Below are 17,347 nucleotides of genomic sequence, written 5' to 3'. Positions count from 1 at the left end.
CAGGGGAGGTTTAGATTGGATATTAGGAAAAATTTCTTTGCCGAAAAAGTTGTCAAGCCTTGGAAGAGGCTGCCCAAGGAAGTGGTGGAGTCACCATCCCTGGAGGTATTTAAAAGACGTGTAGATGTGGCGCTTAGGGACATGGTTTAGTGGTGGACTTGGCAGTGCTAGGTTAATGGTTGGACTCAGTGATCTTAAAGGTCTTTTCCAACCTAAACGATTCTATGATTCTAAGTATGGCTTGCCTCAGAAAAAGCACTACTGTAAAATAGATAACCCAGTATAATCCTACCGGCTGCCAAATTCTTTAAGACCTGGAACAACAAAATAGCATCTTTGTATGAAGATACTCAGATAAAAACCATCTGTGAGGACAGGAACTACATGACTACTTATTTGCAGCAGTCAAGTATCAGCTGGAAGAGAGAAAACAGAAAAATCAGAGGGACAACACACAGTTACCAGATGCAAAGAAAGCCAGTCAGCACAGGAGAACCTACTCAGTGATCTTTATAAATCAAATCAAAGCTCCCTTCCTGGGGCAGAACTGACTATGCTCCTTGGTAGAGCAATGAACTAACCCTCTGAACATGGAATTGATTTTAAGTATAATCTTGAAAATGAACATTAATTTTAACTTCTAAGTTTGGTAGCCTCTGTAGTACTTCTATCTAATGATTCAAAGAAATTCTACTAAACCTTACTTGAATTTCAAGCATTGGCTACGCACCAAGATTTTTTTTATTATGACAACCGTATGTGGAAGATGCTGTTCAGGCTCTGCAGAAGAAAGACTTTGTTATGAAGAACAACATGCTTCTTCAAGGACTCCCAGGAGCTACTTGGTCTCCAAAAGGTTATCACTTTCTGTATCTCTCAAGGAGGAAAATAATTGTGCATATTAAGATTTCATTCCTATTAGTTAACACTACACAATGAGGAGAGCAAGAGGGGGGAAAAAAGAAAGGACTGTCAAATTTTTAATTAAGTATACTTATGCATTAATAATGACCATATGGTCATAGTATCATGCCATGAGATAGTTCATTCACAGTGCATTTCCTCCTATAGACAAAAATAGAGTAGAAATGACCTGTCCATATGGATTTTACTCTACTTCATCAGTCCTTTATAGAGGAAATTATTACAATGTCCTTATCTCTGTGACATTTCAGGTCAACATTTCTCTGGTCTGGAAAACACGTTCCACTACAACTGTCTAGTAACCTGAGATCTAGAAAATAAGGTGTTGGTCTGAAGGCTCTGACACCCCTGTTGCTTCAAACTGTAGCACAGAGTAAATGGTGATGTGAAAGAGAGAATCAGACACATTTCAGCATCCTTGGAAAGAAACAAGCTCCAACATATTTAAGAAGTCTTAAAGATTGTAAACAGTACAATGGCAAAAATATCACAAGCAGATTAAATTAGCTTTTATTTATAAGACATAATACTTTCCACTTGCACTCAATGCAGACAGTTTATACAGTAAAATAGCATGCTTACATCAAATGGTAAAATATTTTGGAAAAATGGTGCTTATTATTTCTTGTTGCAATAGTAGAAATCTCCATTCCAATTTCTTTTACAGCGATGTGACAAGACAGGTTTTGTTTTAAGTAACAAAGGTGGACAGAGAGGGATGCTGAACATGCAACACATTCAGAATTAGTGCATGTCTGAGAAGGCAGGTGCAAGACAGAGCCTTGGCAAATGAACGTTGTGAAATACACAGCTTCTCTCAATGAACAGCCCAAGCCTACTATTGAAGTAGGGTTTGAAAACCACATCGTAAAATAGCAAACAAGTTAAAATTTGTAGATGCCCAACCACAGGGAAAGAATTAGGTTGGCAATTTCACCTCCCTTTCGTAATGGCAGACCTCCTCTCAAAACACCTTCTGATCAATTCCGAAATAAGCTGAAGTCGTGCAACATTAAGACAGGCATTGACATTTCTAGCACCAGTGTCACCGACTAGCAGGAGTGATGGCCCAAGAAGAAAGGAAGACTGAAAAACAAGTTCAACACCAACTGTTTTGTACCGCGGAGAGGTACTGAATGCAGTGGGAGCCACGGGCATCCCATGCTCACCAGAACCTAATTCACTACCTGCCAAAAGTTACTGTGAATTCCCAAAGAGCCATCAATGGAAAAAAGCAGCTTCATTTTAGCTTTCAGACATGTATTCTAGCTTTAAAGATAACCTAAACCAGGTATTTCAATGGCTGGAATCAGAGTGACAGTTACAGAGTAAACTAACCCTTCTCTTAGAAGATTTTCAGTACCTTAGTTTTGCCACAGTTTGAGCTGTAACTTCGCTTGCAGGTTCTCCCACCCAGCTGAATCTTCCCAGCAATTTTTGAAGCGTGTTTTGTGGCTACACAAAACTCAGATTTTTATAGATTACTGTGACTTGAAAGTTTTTTTGAAGTGCACCCACCAAAAGTGGGTACAATCCAAGTCACCTGGCATCCTAGGATGAAGCACCATGACTATGTCCTATCTTTTTTCTTAGTTTTGTACACCCCTACACCTCACATTTAATTTCTTTCTATATACACCATACTTTATAGTGCCAAAAAAGACACTGTAGTATCATGATGGATGCAGTTTCTGTTTCGAGAAGCCTCCTTCTCTGCTAACGCAAATCTGAAGGCAGCTGGCACAGTCTACGAAAAAACCCAATTGTCATCATTAAAATCCAAACATGACTGAAAAAGAAATAAATCAGTCAAGTTGTCAAGAAGGGACCAAATGGTCAAGTAGAGGGATTCAACAGCCCAAACAACAAAACATAAACATGAAGAGAAAAGCTGTCCACTCATATTTGCTCTTAATGGGAAATAATTGGCTTTTGTCTACAAGTAAACTTGGTAAACGGGTATACTGAACAGCTCAGTCTAAAACTGCATTGTTATTCTTAGCACAGAGACTATTTATTGTTTTGTAAACCTCAAAGCTAAGTGAATTTAATAGGATAACTAAAATTATATGTTGTTGCCATTAGTACAAATGAACATCAACCAAAAAAATATCTGCAGCGTGGTATTCTCCCCAGATCTCCTTCAGTTCAACTGGATTTGACTTTCATACAGAGACAGGTAATAGAGGCAGCGTTTTATACTAATGGTAAGATTAGTAAAAAACACATTTGTACTCTTAGGGCTTGTGATGATTTTCTGAGATAGAGAAAAGTAAAAGGCTACGCTTCTTTAGCATACCTTTCTTTGCTTTTTGACCTACAGCTATCTTCACCCTGTTTCTTCCTTTTCTTACACAGGATGCTTTGTTGGTGACTGATGAAAATTATGTACAACAGATACTATGCCTTTTAAAACAAAGTAGCAGCCTATATCATTACCTTTCCCTTTTCTGTTGCACAACGCAAGTAAGGTGTGTGTTGCTGTGTGCCAGATACTATTAAAATTACTAGATTCTTGCAGTCCTCCTTCCTCCATGGAAACACTAGTTTTGGGCATCAGAAATGGAAGCAGCCAGTTCCTAGTTTAAGTTACTTACTGAAACAGAAACATTGAGCTCTTTTTTTCATATTCTACCAGTATGCAATTATTTAATGCTTAAATCTAGGATCAAAAAAGTTCTAGTTAATGGAAAATAATCCAGTGACCATCTAACTTTCTCTTTATAAGCTCCTGGTTAGACAGCAGATTTCCCAAGAAGTATTCACCATACATTCTTTATTCCATGGCAGGAATACTGTCATGTCAGTATCAGCAGCTTTTCGTACTTGCAGGGAAAAGAGAACATGCAATTTATTTATACAGTACTTTTTTTTTGAACTAAGATATAAAGAGTAGAGCCGCTAGAGATTCAAATACAAACCCAAGAGCACAGCACAGAAACTGGGCAAACAGAACTAATACAACTTCTACTGTACATCTTCAATCCTCAAAGGAGTAAGAGGGCAGTGTATGTTACAAGTCACCTCTATTATCGGAATGGGCATAAGAGCTAGCACTGAGCTTCCAAAAAAAACCAGGCAGAATCAAGTTAACAGTTGAAAAACTACACAGTGCTACATGTGAGATAGATTATACTAGGGTAAGTAAACAAAAACTGTGATTACTAATATCATGGTAGGGACTAATTACTCCCACTTATAAAATGCTAAAAGGCATCTGCATTTTTACTAGACATGAGCCAGTAATTACCATTTTCTTCAACAGCAAACAAGAATAGTCTTGGCTAAAGTATTTAGGGTGGACAAATTTAACGGGGACAAATTAAGACCCCATACTTAGGCATGCTAGCACTCAAAGGAACAGTAGAAATACAGCCCATACTGTGTTATCCACCTATTCAAACAGTACAATTGGGACAATTCCCATCTCAGCAGTAGTTCTATCCATGCTAACATCATTGCATTAACTGGCAAGCACTGCTGTTCACTGGCAGAGCTGGGAAAAGCTTTGTTTTCCTGGCAAAATCCAGAATTCAGAAAGAGAGAGAAGAGAATTGACTACTTGATCATTGAACTATGGGCAAAAAATAGCATTCAGGCATGCAATAACCACTGTAACTTCCAAAAACAGAAGGAAAGCCAGTACTAGCACTTCCTGTCATTTCATTGCCATTTTCTTTACTATTTGTATAATGGCAAAAGGCCATTCAAATACAGGAAAACAAATAACTACAAAATTATTGTCTTAAACTGATAAGCCTGAAAAAGAAGACTAAACCATGTCACAAGAAAGCAAACATGCTGACATCCCAGCTGCTACAGCCTACTGCCAGTAAGAGCATGAGAACAGTCTAAATGAAAACATCGCGCAGTTGCCAGAAGAACAGTTATACTGACATACTTCCAAAAAAACTCTCCCATTGGAGATTCTTCTTCCTTCAGCTGACAAAAGAGCCAGCTAAACAAAGTCAGAGCTAGAAAACTGATATCCACAAGCACTAGCTGATAACAAAAAGCTAGAAAAAAAATCTTTTTAATTATTCTGATAAGATGCTTATGTGAAAGTACGTTTTCCAGACTGATCATTTAACGCTCCCTCTTTATCACCTCCCTCCAGGAAAAGGAACACATTAACCTACAGAAGACGAAAGCAGACAAATGTTTTCAACTCACTGGAAACTGCAGATAGCAAGATGCATTGCTGCAAAGTTCACATTTCTAGGCAAAAAGATGAGAGTCAGACTTGTTCAAATATTGTATGAGAAACAGCAGCAAACAAAGTATCAGTATCTACATAGAGGCCACTGTCTTTAGTTTTAAAAAAACAAAACCAGAAATCACATGCTTTGCCAAAACTAGTTTTACATCTATCCTCACTCGTACAATAAAATAGAATCTCTACTGAAAAACCTGCCTTACCTAAGAAGTTATGTTTAAAAAAAATCCACCATGTACCATGATGTTCTGACAAAGTATTATGACAGTACAAGAAGTGACACAATCATATAGCTAAGGGGAATTAGGGATAAACTCAAAATAAGATTGTATATAACACTCAAAGAGAAAAGCATTCATAATTGAAGCAAACTGTAGACACTTATCAGTTGTTTTGCATGCATAAATGAGTGCTTAGAGTCTTGAAGAATTGCCACAGTTTCAGTGCTTCTATGTATTATTTCAATAGAAATTGCCATCTTAAGTACAGGATTTCTCCTCAAGTCCTACTAGTCACGTCTTTTAAAAAAAGAAGATAACATCTTGGAAGACTATCAAGTACATACACCCACTAACATCCAACACCTTGCTTATTCATCATTATGAACTGGCTTTCATCACAAACTGGGTGCACTAAAACCAATGTTTCTTAACATAGTTTTAGAAGTCTTCACAAGGCTTTACCAAGTCATTTGGGCAGCAGTTCCCTTAAAAAAAAAAACCCCACAAACTTCTTCAAAGCAATTTACAATTGAAAAGCAATCAGTTCAGGCATTGTAAAATATTCAAAGGAAGTAACATCCAAAGTACTCCTTATATCCCAAGACTCATCGAACAACATCCCTTTTTTTTTAATACACCTTTTGGAACACCAAGGACATTTCTGTAAGTTTAAAAAAAAAAAATCATTACAGGATACATAACATTCAGTGACTAGAAGAAAGAGTTTTTACATCAATTTTCTTGCGTACTTATCCAGATCTGTCACTGGAAACTTTTCTCAGTAACTGGGATAACAACATTGTGAGATGACAGCCACGATCACAGTTAATCTGAACAAATGCCATGATATTTCCAAACTGTTTCCTGCATCTAAGCTGTAGCTGCTCTTGAAAATAAACATTAGAATATCACAATTCTAAACAAAAGTGAACATGCGTGAACTGGAGGTTTCAGAAGTGGTCAACATCAACCACACTAAGATCAGACGCTAGATGTGGTTCACTGCATAGCTTGACTACCATATCGGATCCAGACCCACATTCTAGTAAGCTTAGCAGCATGAGGTCCCATCACACTTCAATGCTGAAGACTGAAAAGCTTGAGCTATCTTTTCCATATGATGTATAGCTTGGGACATTATCATTTCTTAAAGTCCATTCAATTACTGAGTTTGAATCCATAAAAGCCAATTATCTAATATAGCCTGTTGAGATACACATAGACAAAAAGGTTTGGTTTTGAGTGAAAGGCCACACCAAGAGATGATCACATGAGAATTTCTGCTGTAAGACCACAGCTAACATTCACACACAGATATCTAAATCCTGCTGGGAAGAAGCCCTTTTCTAAGTTCATGGTGTAGAAATAACCTGTTAAGACCACTCAAATCTTTTGCACAATAGAACCAGGACTCTAGATAGTGCTATAATGCAAACAACAGTGAAAGGTGTCCTGAACAAGTGGTGGTATCTTTTCACCAGACTTTCCAATACTGTCAAACAGTGTTTACAATAGCCAAGTTCATCAAGAAAAGGATTACTTATACACAGACAACCTGGCAAATGTACTACTTGAAATTGTCAAAAATATTTTCTACATGCTTAACTTAAAAAAAAAAAAAAACAAACCACACCACCACACACAACTGCTTTGGCATATCACTAAATAAAGACACAATCATGGCCAAATTTGAAACATTTGCAACGATTAAGGAATAATAATGACAAATTTTTTAAAAAAATTAAAAGTCACACTCCAAGACCATCCATGTGTATAACACCAGTTTTTGCCTAAGTTTCTGGTTCTTGGGATTGCAAGCACACATGAGAGAGAATGTTAAATGACTGCAGACTGATTTTATCATCTTTATTTTTCTAGCTATTGTTCCAGGATACAAGAAGTATTTTTCCTAGAACACCACTATGATTTGCATTAGTTATCTCAGTAGGTGACTGAAATGGATTTTTAAGCGAATAGCTTATGCTGTATATAAAGCCAGGTACTTTAGGTCTAGGCTAAAGTGAACATCAAGATCAATCTCACTTATTTTTGCTAGAGAATATTCAGAAAGTATGGGGAATAACTGAACAACTGCACCTTAACGAGGCATACTAAACCCTTACCAAGTCTCTCACAAACCTGACAGTCACTGCGGACAAGTTCTTCAAAAATTTTTTCTCCTCTGATCAGTATAATTTTTGTCCTAACGTATTTCTAACTCTTGTGATACCTCAGTGATGGCATCAACAATCTACCACTCAGTTCAATCTTCCCACTAAGATCTACCAGGCTAAACAACACTTGCACTTATGTTTCTATAAAGAAAAAAAAAAGTTTCCTCAAAAAGTGTTCAGGCATACTTTTTGCTGCACAAAGCAGCCAAGTCTCTCCCCCTTCACTTTCTGCACGTCAACTTTAAGTATGAAACCTAAGGATGCAAAGACATGCTGCTGTTTGCTAGGCCACTGCCCACTACTTTTAGTTGAAATACTTCTTTCAGACTCCAAATGCCTTTTTATTTAACTATCAAGACCTGCAAGTTCCTAAGATGTGCTTATTAACAGAAAACACACAGCTTAACAAATGGGGTGGGGGCATTGTGTTTGATAGACATCTATCAGTTTAAGAGGTATTAAGAATGGTTCTTAGAAGTGCACCAAGTAACAGAGCAAAGCTCCAGCTCTCTCACTTGCTACAATTACTGTTCACCATCAGCACCTCAGAGAACGCCGAAAGAAAGCCAGATGCTGTGTCAGTGGAACGAAAAGGAAATTTCCTTAATTAAAACGTTTAAAAGTATTCACTAACATAGTGTATATGGGTAATAACTGTTCCACATTATAGAACAGTCAGTTCACCATTTGTTGAGGCTAAGTGACATAGCACATCTTCATGTCAGTGGCTGTTGGCAAAGCAACACATTGTGTTGCGAGAGCACAAGTCAGAGGACCGAAGAGCACCCCCTATTTGCTCCAAATAGATAACGCAGAAGAAAATGAGCAAGGTTGCTGTTGATGGATGATCTGCTATGGTAACCAGGAGGACTGGTGCATTCTGCTGTAGCAGGAGACATGCCACCACCCATAACAAGTACTTATTACATTAAGTGGACAACATACACAAACCTAATTTTGTGAAACACTCCAGCAGATATATACTGTAATTCAATCGCCCCCATATTTTTGGTAGGTCCACCGACCAAAACATGATAGGGACGTTTCCGAATGGTTGAACAATGACCTGTAAGTATATAGGCTGGCCCACCATTAGTTGGTAGCAGTTTGCTACCAAATGAAGTAATTAATGAGAAGGAAATTTTCCTTTTGCTTACCAAGGTCTTAAGAGAACCTAAGTGTGCTTGAGTGAACAGACTTTTCCATTTCACTTGAGGGGAAAAAAAAAAAAAGCCAAGCTATCTAAAAACCTTAACATTTCATCTCACTAAAGCATATATCCATATACACGCTCATATATTTACTGACCATCCTTAAACCCACAGGCCAGCTAGAGCAAATTTATTTTAGTAACCAAAACTAATTTCATCCGTGCTGATTTATTTCCAGGGTGGCTAAACATTTGGAACTTCATGCAAGGAGAAAACATTTTCTCCTCATCAAGTCATAGCTCTTTGAGAATTTGTACACAATAGCATCAGCTCGGTGCCAATTCTTTGTATAAACTTTCCTTGGCTAAAGTCTTTTTGTTTCAAGCAGATCTGTTACTCAGTACAGACAGTCAACTGCACCTCACTAACGCCTGTACTCAGCAGAATTGCTAGTCATTCTTTGCTTTCCTTAAAAAAGTGCCCAGGTTTTATGACAATTTTACAACTTCAGGAAAGTAATTTAACAACTGAACCTGCAACCTTTTCAATAGGCTCTTTTTTCCCATAAGAGACCATAGTTATAAAGAAGACAAATCCAAATTATTGCCTTTGATGTGCACTACATAGTAAAAGAACAGAAAGTCTGAATTTTAGAGCACTCCATATATCCCCCAAAATTGCTATCTCATTCCTTTCCCATTTGAATTTCATAAGCACAGCTCAAAACTAACATCTGCCTGGATAGTCCCTCTACACAGATGTGCTCTGTCAGGTGGCGGAGCTATTGGAACTAGTGTATTTTAACTTCTTTAAATGACAATAAAGGTATCCTGGGCAATTAACAAAACCAGTGTATAAAAAAGGGATAGTGGGGAAAACAAACAGTTTAGACAGATGAGAAGGCAACTGTGAAAAAAAAAAAGCGTTGACAGTAATTTGCACAGGCTACATTTGAAGGCTATCATATGAACAAGTTACTTTGTTTTCTCAGAAGAAAAACAACTTTAACATGCAAGTTGATACACACCGAGAAAAAAACAAACAAACAAACAAACGCCTACCTTAAAGCCACAATGGAAGTTTAAGATATGCTATATTCCAACAAGGGGTGTATCAGTCACAGTTTATAGAAAGAAAACAGATACTGATTTTTTCCACTTTCTTGATTATTAACAACTGCCACAGGACACAGTAAATGGTAAAATTACTTGGCAAATGAACACTTAGAGAACGACAGGTAAGCATGTACTTGGTATGCATCAGTAACATACAGGTTTCATAAAATAATTCATTCTCCAAATAATGGAGAAAAAACCCCACCACCACACATTTAAATATCTTCACTTCCACTTAGCAGGAGAGGTATACCACACGAAGCTTTCTGTGAAAGAACCTTACAGACCCAGAGGGAACATGAAATGGTCCAGTTTCTAGTGTTTTCTAGACTATCTTATGCTATGCCTTTAAATTCTCAAACACATAAAACGAACATTTTTATGTGGACATTTAACTTTTTTGCCAATCTGCCCTCCTCAAGCCATCCCTTATTCCTTTGAAAGCTTACATGAAAGGGAAAAGCAGAAGAGAAGATGAGCACCTACAATTTCAAAACAAACAGCATGAAAGAACGCACCCAGGTTTTAAAATTTACATAGCTTAAGATACCACCACTTTGCATTACATGATGGCAATAAAACAACCTGCTTAGCGTTTCGTTCTGTAATGCCCACACTGATATTCTGTTTCCACACTATCCCGATATATTCGGGCAATGACATTCAGCCCCATATTCCTGCAAAAAAAGAAAAGCAAATGTCTCACTGCTTCCTGCAGATTCATTATTAGAATTCAAATGTATTGCCAACATATGAGCAATACACAGCTTCTCCACTAAGTCCTAATAAAAATCACATTTAGGAACAAGTTATCAATGGCCAGGGAGTTGAAAAACTGTTTGTACAACACCTGGTTATACATTCATTTGTACTGCTATAGCTAAACTACTGTCAAGAGTAGGTTATTTAAGAGAAGATTTAAGTGGACCAAGTCAACTTAAATATAACCTTGTATTTTTGTTTATCATTTGCATTGACTTCATTTGACCAGCTTACATTCATCACCTGAGTTTCACAGGATCAACAGTGTCCTAATGTTTTCTTTTCAAACAGATTTAGCTTAACCAAAAGTACTGTATATTAAATTATTTATAAATTATATGTAGTTACCAAAAACATTTTCTAGACTGTTTGCTCGAATTATTAAACAGTTTCCAAGCATGCAATAAGGGTTACTCTTTTGTGACAACCAGTACCAATACAAAGGTCTCTCTTCTATTCTGTAGTAGGGTATCATTGTGAGTGGCTTTCTAGCAGACAATACCACATCTCTCATCTGACCTACCATCATCTTAACAAAACAGTATCAGTTATACACAAGCACTTGGATACCACGTAACATTGTAAACCAAAGAGAAAAGGACTAAAAGAACAGACAAGACAAAGAAGAAAAAATAATCAGGACTTCTAAGGAAAAAATGTGGTATTATCATGTAATTTTGAAGACCGAGATTGAAGTTCTCTAACATACGTTTAAATGGTTTATACTTTGTTTTTCTAGGTTGGTCTAAAGACCAAGTGATGACAATTTCATTTTGGTAATCACCACTGAGATGGATCTTTAATATTCTTTTACTTCATATGAAGTAATAGTGTGCCTTTTCTAAATTAGAAAAAGTGCTATTATATCACTTCTCATGTTGTATTTTTGGAAGGATCTAGGACACGTGGAAAGAATGACTGGCATTTTTTTGTAATACACCTCAAAACACAAGACCGACAAGACAGAACAGGTAAGGTACATGGCACACTTCCTTAGTGCACTACTTCATTTTTAAACCATACCTGTCAAAGGACATCACTACAACTTAGAAACTTTGTACACAGAGATCACAGTAAACAGCAAACCACAGCAGCAACGGAATAACACAGAGAAGCACAGGAAACTACTACAATACCCACATGAAAGAAAAACTAGAAGAAAAGCTGGTTAACTACCCTGTTTCATATGAAACTACTGAAGAAGTCATTCTTGTTTCCCCAACCCCTTCTGCCATCACTGCAGCCCTGCTCTACTTCTGCATTTATGAAACAAAATAGCTATCAGTAATCCAAGAGCAATAGCATCTGTACCAAAGCCAGAGTCATCAGTTTCTAATCTGGCAGGTGGCAGGGGACAACACAACAGTCTTCTAGCTAAGAATTAATTTCTCACTACCCTTCCATATCAACAGGAAAAAACCCCCACTGAAGCATTTCAAATAGCAGTGGAGAAAAAGGGAAGAGCCCAATATGACCACAGACCTAAACAGACTGCACAAAATTCACATTTGACTGTCTTTTCATCGCACTCAAAGTTAAATTTTATGAGGTAATCCACAAAAATAAGTGACTAAATTGCCAAGACAGTCATTTTGTCAAGTGACATATGTTAGATTAAGAAAACATACATCTACAACAAACTTCAGAAACTCATTTTTATGTTCTAGTGAGAGAAGGACAGCTTTATTGTTGAAGTGCCTAGGCATTTAATTTCTTTCCTATGTATTATAGAATTGTATAGAAGAAAAACATTTATTAGCAGAAACTGTTACCTGTTATACAGAGGAACATCCTTTTCTATCTCCTTGCACCTTCTAGGAAGTAAATGCCACAGAAAGGACACATGATAATTTGACTTTTTTTAACCTTTGATATCTTGATCTTTAGACAAGTGAAGATAGCAGAAATCACATCCAATGTCACATCATATAAGGGACTAAAGTTACATTTAAAAATGATGTGGCAAACTAAACTTAGTAGTTAGCAATTAAAACAGGCAATGCCTTCCTCAGATTAAATAAAACAACAGAATTGGAGAGGTTACTTTTAACCCCCTTCCAAAAAGAAGCTCTACTGCCTTCATGCACTTTGAGAGAAACAGTCAAAAGAAGTTACACTCCACAGTTTCATTCTCTGACAAAAACAGGTTAATGCACCTAAAGTTAACACACATTTCCTTTTCCTCCTACTTAAACCTTCAAAAAGAAACTTAGGTACACTAAATCTGTAGTATATGTAGCACTCTTGCTCTCCTCTGTACGTCATTATGTATAATGGCAATAAAAGCCTCAGTTAACAGTAACTGAAATAGTTCAGGGGTTCCAAAAAAAGGAGAAAAGAAAGAGGAAAAGAAAGCTTTGCATACACTGAAAGGAGTTATTCTAAAGTTTTATCCTTGTAGAAAAAAAAAAACTTACAAAGCTTGCTTCTTTTTGCCCTGCTTTCCCCAAAGTGATCGAGTCACTTTTAACTAGTCACATACTCAAGGCAAAGCATCACCTTTTACCTTTGGATTTATTTCATCTCAGCTAGCTCCATGGTACAGCCACCTATCAAAAGCCTGCTCCCAAATAAAATAAAAAAAAAAACTCAAACCCAGAATATGGAAAGGAAAAATAGCACTATGTACAGGGTAATAACCAGTTCTACAGGAGAAGCCTGCCTCCTTGTGGCTCAACTAACCATAAATTAGATTTCTCCAATTCGTTCCATTACACCCAGCAAATCTGGTGAGCCAAGAGAGTAACAAGCTTCTAGTTCAAGGTGTTTTGGGGGTTTGGTTTTGTTGGGGTTTGGTTTTTTGTTTGGTTTTGGGTTGGGGTTTTTTTTTTTGGGGGGGGCTGGGGAGACAGGGATTTGATGAAAAAAGAAAGATGTTTCTAGTTTTAAGAAGCACTGGCAAAACTTATCCATCCCTCATTACTGAAAGATTGCTTTTAGCCTCCTCCTCTAGATAGCAAAGACAGGGTGGGAGGGGACAGAGGTCCAACTTAAAAACAACTGCATTTGTTACCATGTAAAGAATGTCAAAAGCTTGTCAGCATTCTGGCACCTAAATTCAGAAGGCTCCAAACCTTGGTTCAGCTGCAGCTTAACCTAGCAGGCCTCTCTCGATGCCTCAGCTTTCAACAGTAAATCCCTTTTCTGCCTACAGGTCTCCTTCAGGGTACGCCTAGGAGGATTTCACTCTTGGCAGCAATGAAACATTTGGTGCTTAAAACAAGATGCAGACATTCCTCTGTCCTGCCTGAAGGGCTCAATTACATGGGGCTACTTTCTTAATGCCTAGAAGACTAAGTTCTTTAGAAAACAGCTGGGGGTTTTGGCTGGGGTTTTTTTTTTCCCCCCAATCCAATCATTCTATTCTGCAAGAGCTTAGTGGTTACAGAACTCAAAACCTGTGTGACAAATACACAAATTCAAATTCACACCAGTCTTAGGAGGAGATCACATCATCAGAATGGCTTCGGCTTGGGAGGGTATGTGTAGCTTTCTAACCATCTTGCAGAAGCTGCTCCATTTTGTGCAAGTCAGACACGGAGCATGAACCACTGTTGCTGTGGGTTAGGAAATTCATCCACGAAAAGAAGGGAAGTTCCAGTGCTCACTCCAAAGCGTTTTTAATATAAAACACATTAAGTGAACACAAACGTAGCCCACATTTTTCTCAGTCTCACAACTGTTGGGCTTGCAACTTGCTTTCTTCTGTGTCACAGCCTCTGTTTTGGGAACTGCTCCTCTAACCTTTAAACAAGTGAATCAGACTCACTCTTTCTGATCTACAACCCAGTGATCTGGCTGGAAAAGTAGTGAACTGAACCCATGGCTCTCTCACGCTTACAATCATTTTAATTGGAGATCCACTGGAGGGGAGAAGGAAGGAAGGAAGAAAGAAGGAAAAAAAAAAAACAAAACCCACAGACAGACATTTCTGCCCCCTCCAAGCACATTTTGAATGAAAGGCTTCGACCCTACCCTTTTCTTCTTTTCAAGAAAAAAAAAGAAAAAAGGTTGTCACACCCTAAATTCCAGACATGGAAGACATCATTTCTTTCTACTACAGTTTTTATGTCTGGGTCCAGAATGAGAAGCATTGCACCTTCCTATTTTTTCTTTTATTATTTACACATTTACCAGTGAGACAGCTTCTACTTTGTGTGCTTTAGACTCTTTCGCGCCTGCTCAGCTCCTACCAGGCCAGAGCACTGCACACAGGGCTGTGGATTCCACCACTGTTGCCAGCGGCCAAAAACTTAGGCAAGGCTGTACCACATGCTGCAACATCCAAATAGCTTCATAGAACTCATTAGAAAGGTTGTAAATGGAGAACCATAATAAGTAGAAGCTTACATTAACACTGACACTACTCTAATAAGAAAAGCAAAGGAAAAAAAAAAAAAATCACTCTTTTCTCTTACTTGGGTGCAATCCTGGCGAAGGGCAAAACACCTTCAACCCTACTGAAGAGAAAGGGAATTGGTGGTGTTCATCACATCACGGGACTGGCTGCCATACCAAACAAGTCCAGTATGTCTGGATAACACACTAGGTCTGTGTATGGAAAAAAAATCATCCTTATGGAAAAAAACATTCTGTTTGTATAACCAGATCTGTAATTAACATGCAAATTACTTACTCACACAAATGAAGAACTATCCCCTCCCGGCTTTTGTAATTTTATAGACTGAACACGGCAGAGACTTCAATTTATTAGAAGTGATGTTCTTCTGTAAGCAACTCTGTTTCCATTATATTGAAATAGAGAGCAAGTAATAAGGACTACATGAAGTCATACACACCAAGAAATTTACTGCAGCAGGGTTTCTGTTCGTAAGTTTAAGACAGTTCATGTTTTTGCTTTATACCAGGGTCTGACACTAAGTTAATAAGCCTTTTATTGAGATTCAAAAGCTATTACATTACACACATCTTCCTCTACTTACATTTGCTAACCTACGCTGAGGCCCAGGACTAAATTTTACGCTTCACTGACAGAAGATAGAATCCTAAATCACCAATCCACACATAATTGTTAATTTCCCCACTTGTTTCTTGTGGTCACAGTACCTGCTTTCTTCCTTACCATGGCCTTACTTTAAACTTTCACATTTTTAAACCTAGCACTGAGCTTCAGCTCAGGTCTATGCAGTGTCTCATTTTCTTTAAGTTATCTTTACTAAACTCTCTCAATTACCCAGACCAGTAAGGTTTACCAAATTTTGCGCAGAATGATAACAAATTATACTACCGAAGCAAGTATCAGAATCATAGATATCTTTAAACCATAATAAAAACTCCTTTTAATATCAAACAGCAGCAGGTTCTAGTAAGTTAAGTACCAGACTCGCATGCAGAAAAAATGGTTTCTTTTCTATTTTATTCTCACCTACGTCTTTAGGTGACCTTGGGTAAATCACTATCCCCATACTGCAGTTTCCCAGCAGTAAAAATGAGTTGAACAGAGTTACAAATCTGTCTGGAAACTCCAAATGAAACACACCATAAGAGTTAAAAATATATTTCCCTATCTGCAGATATATTTGCCTTGATAGCTTTTCTTTATCCCATTATACATCAGCAGCAGCGTAAGATTGCTTTTACTTTCTAAATACACTCTGGTGGTTCTTCAAGAAAGGCTTTAGGCTACTGCCTTACTTTTTATCACATGCTTGATCTATTTTTGCTACTGTATCTACTTTGAAGGACCAAGAGCTTGTATTTAGCAATACACACTTAACATTTACTTTAATATATTATATCAAAAGTTGCTGTTGAACACATTCCTAAGCTACGGGGATAAAATAAAACAGGACACATCAGAACAGAGAGCCAATTATCAACGAGCAGCGACTCATTCTCTAGACCCCTGCTCACCTAAGTAATCTCATAAGTAATCACGCAAGTATTTGCTTCCACGACCTGCCGTGGGAACCAATCAGTAGATTTTTACCAGGAATACATGCACTGATGAACCGAACTGCATCAAAGCAACATAAAAAGATTCCTCTTCTTATACACTGCTAGACTTAAGAAGCACTACTTTTCATTTAACAGGAGACTACCATTTATTAGCAAATAACACTGCTTAACTGCGGTGCACTTCGCTCACTTGCCCACTTCCCATTTCTGGGCTTGTTTGGGTTCTTTTGAAAAATGATGCAATTACGAGATGCTTTTTCACCTTTCCTATTCCAAAATATAAGGCTTAAACAACAGTTTCTGAAAGCTCTTGGCTTTGCTAGTCTTTGGAGGAAAAAAGGCCCACACAAAAAAAAAAGCACTTATTCATAATTAATTTTTCTAAACAGAGTTAGCAGACAAAGTTGCCACTTCCCACATCATGCCACAAAAACCTGTTTTGACTGACACAAACGTGAACCATGACACACTTAACTTCCAGCTATTTTCCTGATCAATGAATTACTACAACAGGTTGAAAATTTTACTCAATAAGTTGATGGGCAGAATAATGCAAAATTACTCCTGTACTGTCAACGGACAACTTCTTAAACGCTAGTAACTGAGCCGTTAAAAAAAAGGAAGAGCCAGACCTTCCACACCACAGACACGAAATGTGACAAATCCAGCTATTTCCTGACATATTGCAAAACCGATCAGAAAACGGCATCGTCCAGGCGTAGCGCTAAGGAGAAAGGACATCGCTGTGCATCCAAGAGGGAAAAGAAAGGGGAAAAGGCACGTGCAGCTCGGATCCTCGCGTATTCTCTAGGTGGGAATACGAGCCCAAACGACTCCGGTGCCGGCGGGGGAAGGAAAGAAGGGG

Source organism: Pygoscelis adeliae, unplaced genomic scaffold, assembly GCF_000699105.1.
Source record: "Pygoscelis adeliae isolate BGI_AS28 unplaced genomic scaffold, ASM69910v1 Scaffold77, whole genome shotgun sequence".
NCBI classification, from domain to species: Eukaryota; Metazoa; Chordata; class Aves; order Sphenisciformes; family Spheniscidae; genus Pygoscelis; species Pygoscelis adeliae.
This window is presented reverse-complemented; position numbering follows the sequence as displayed.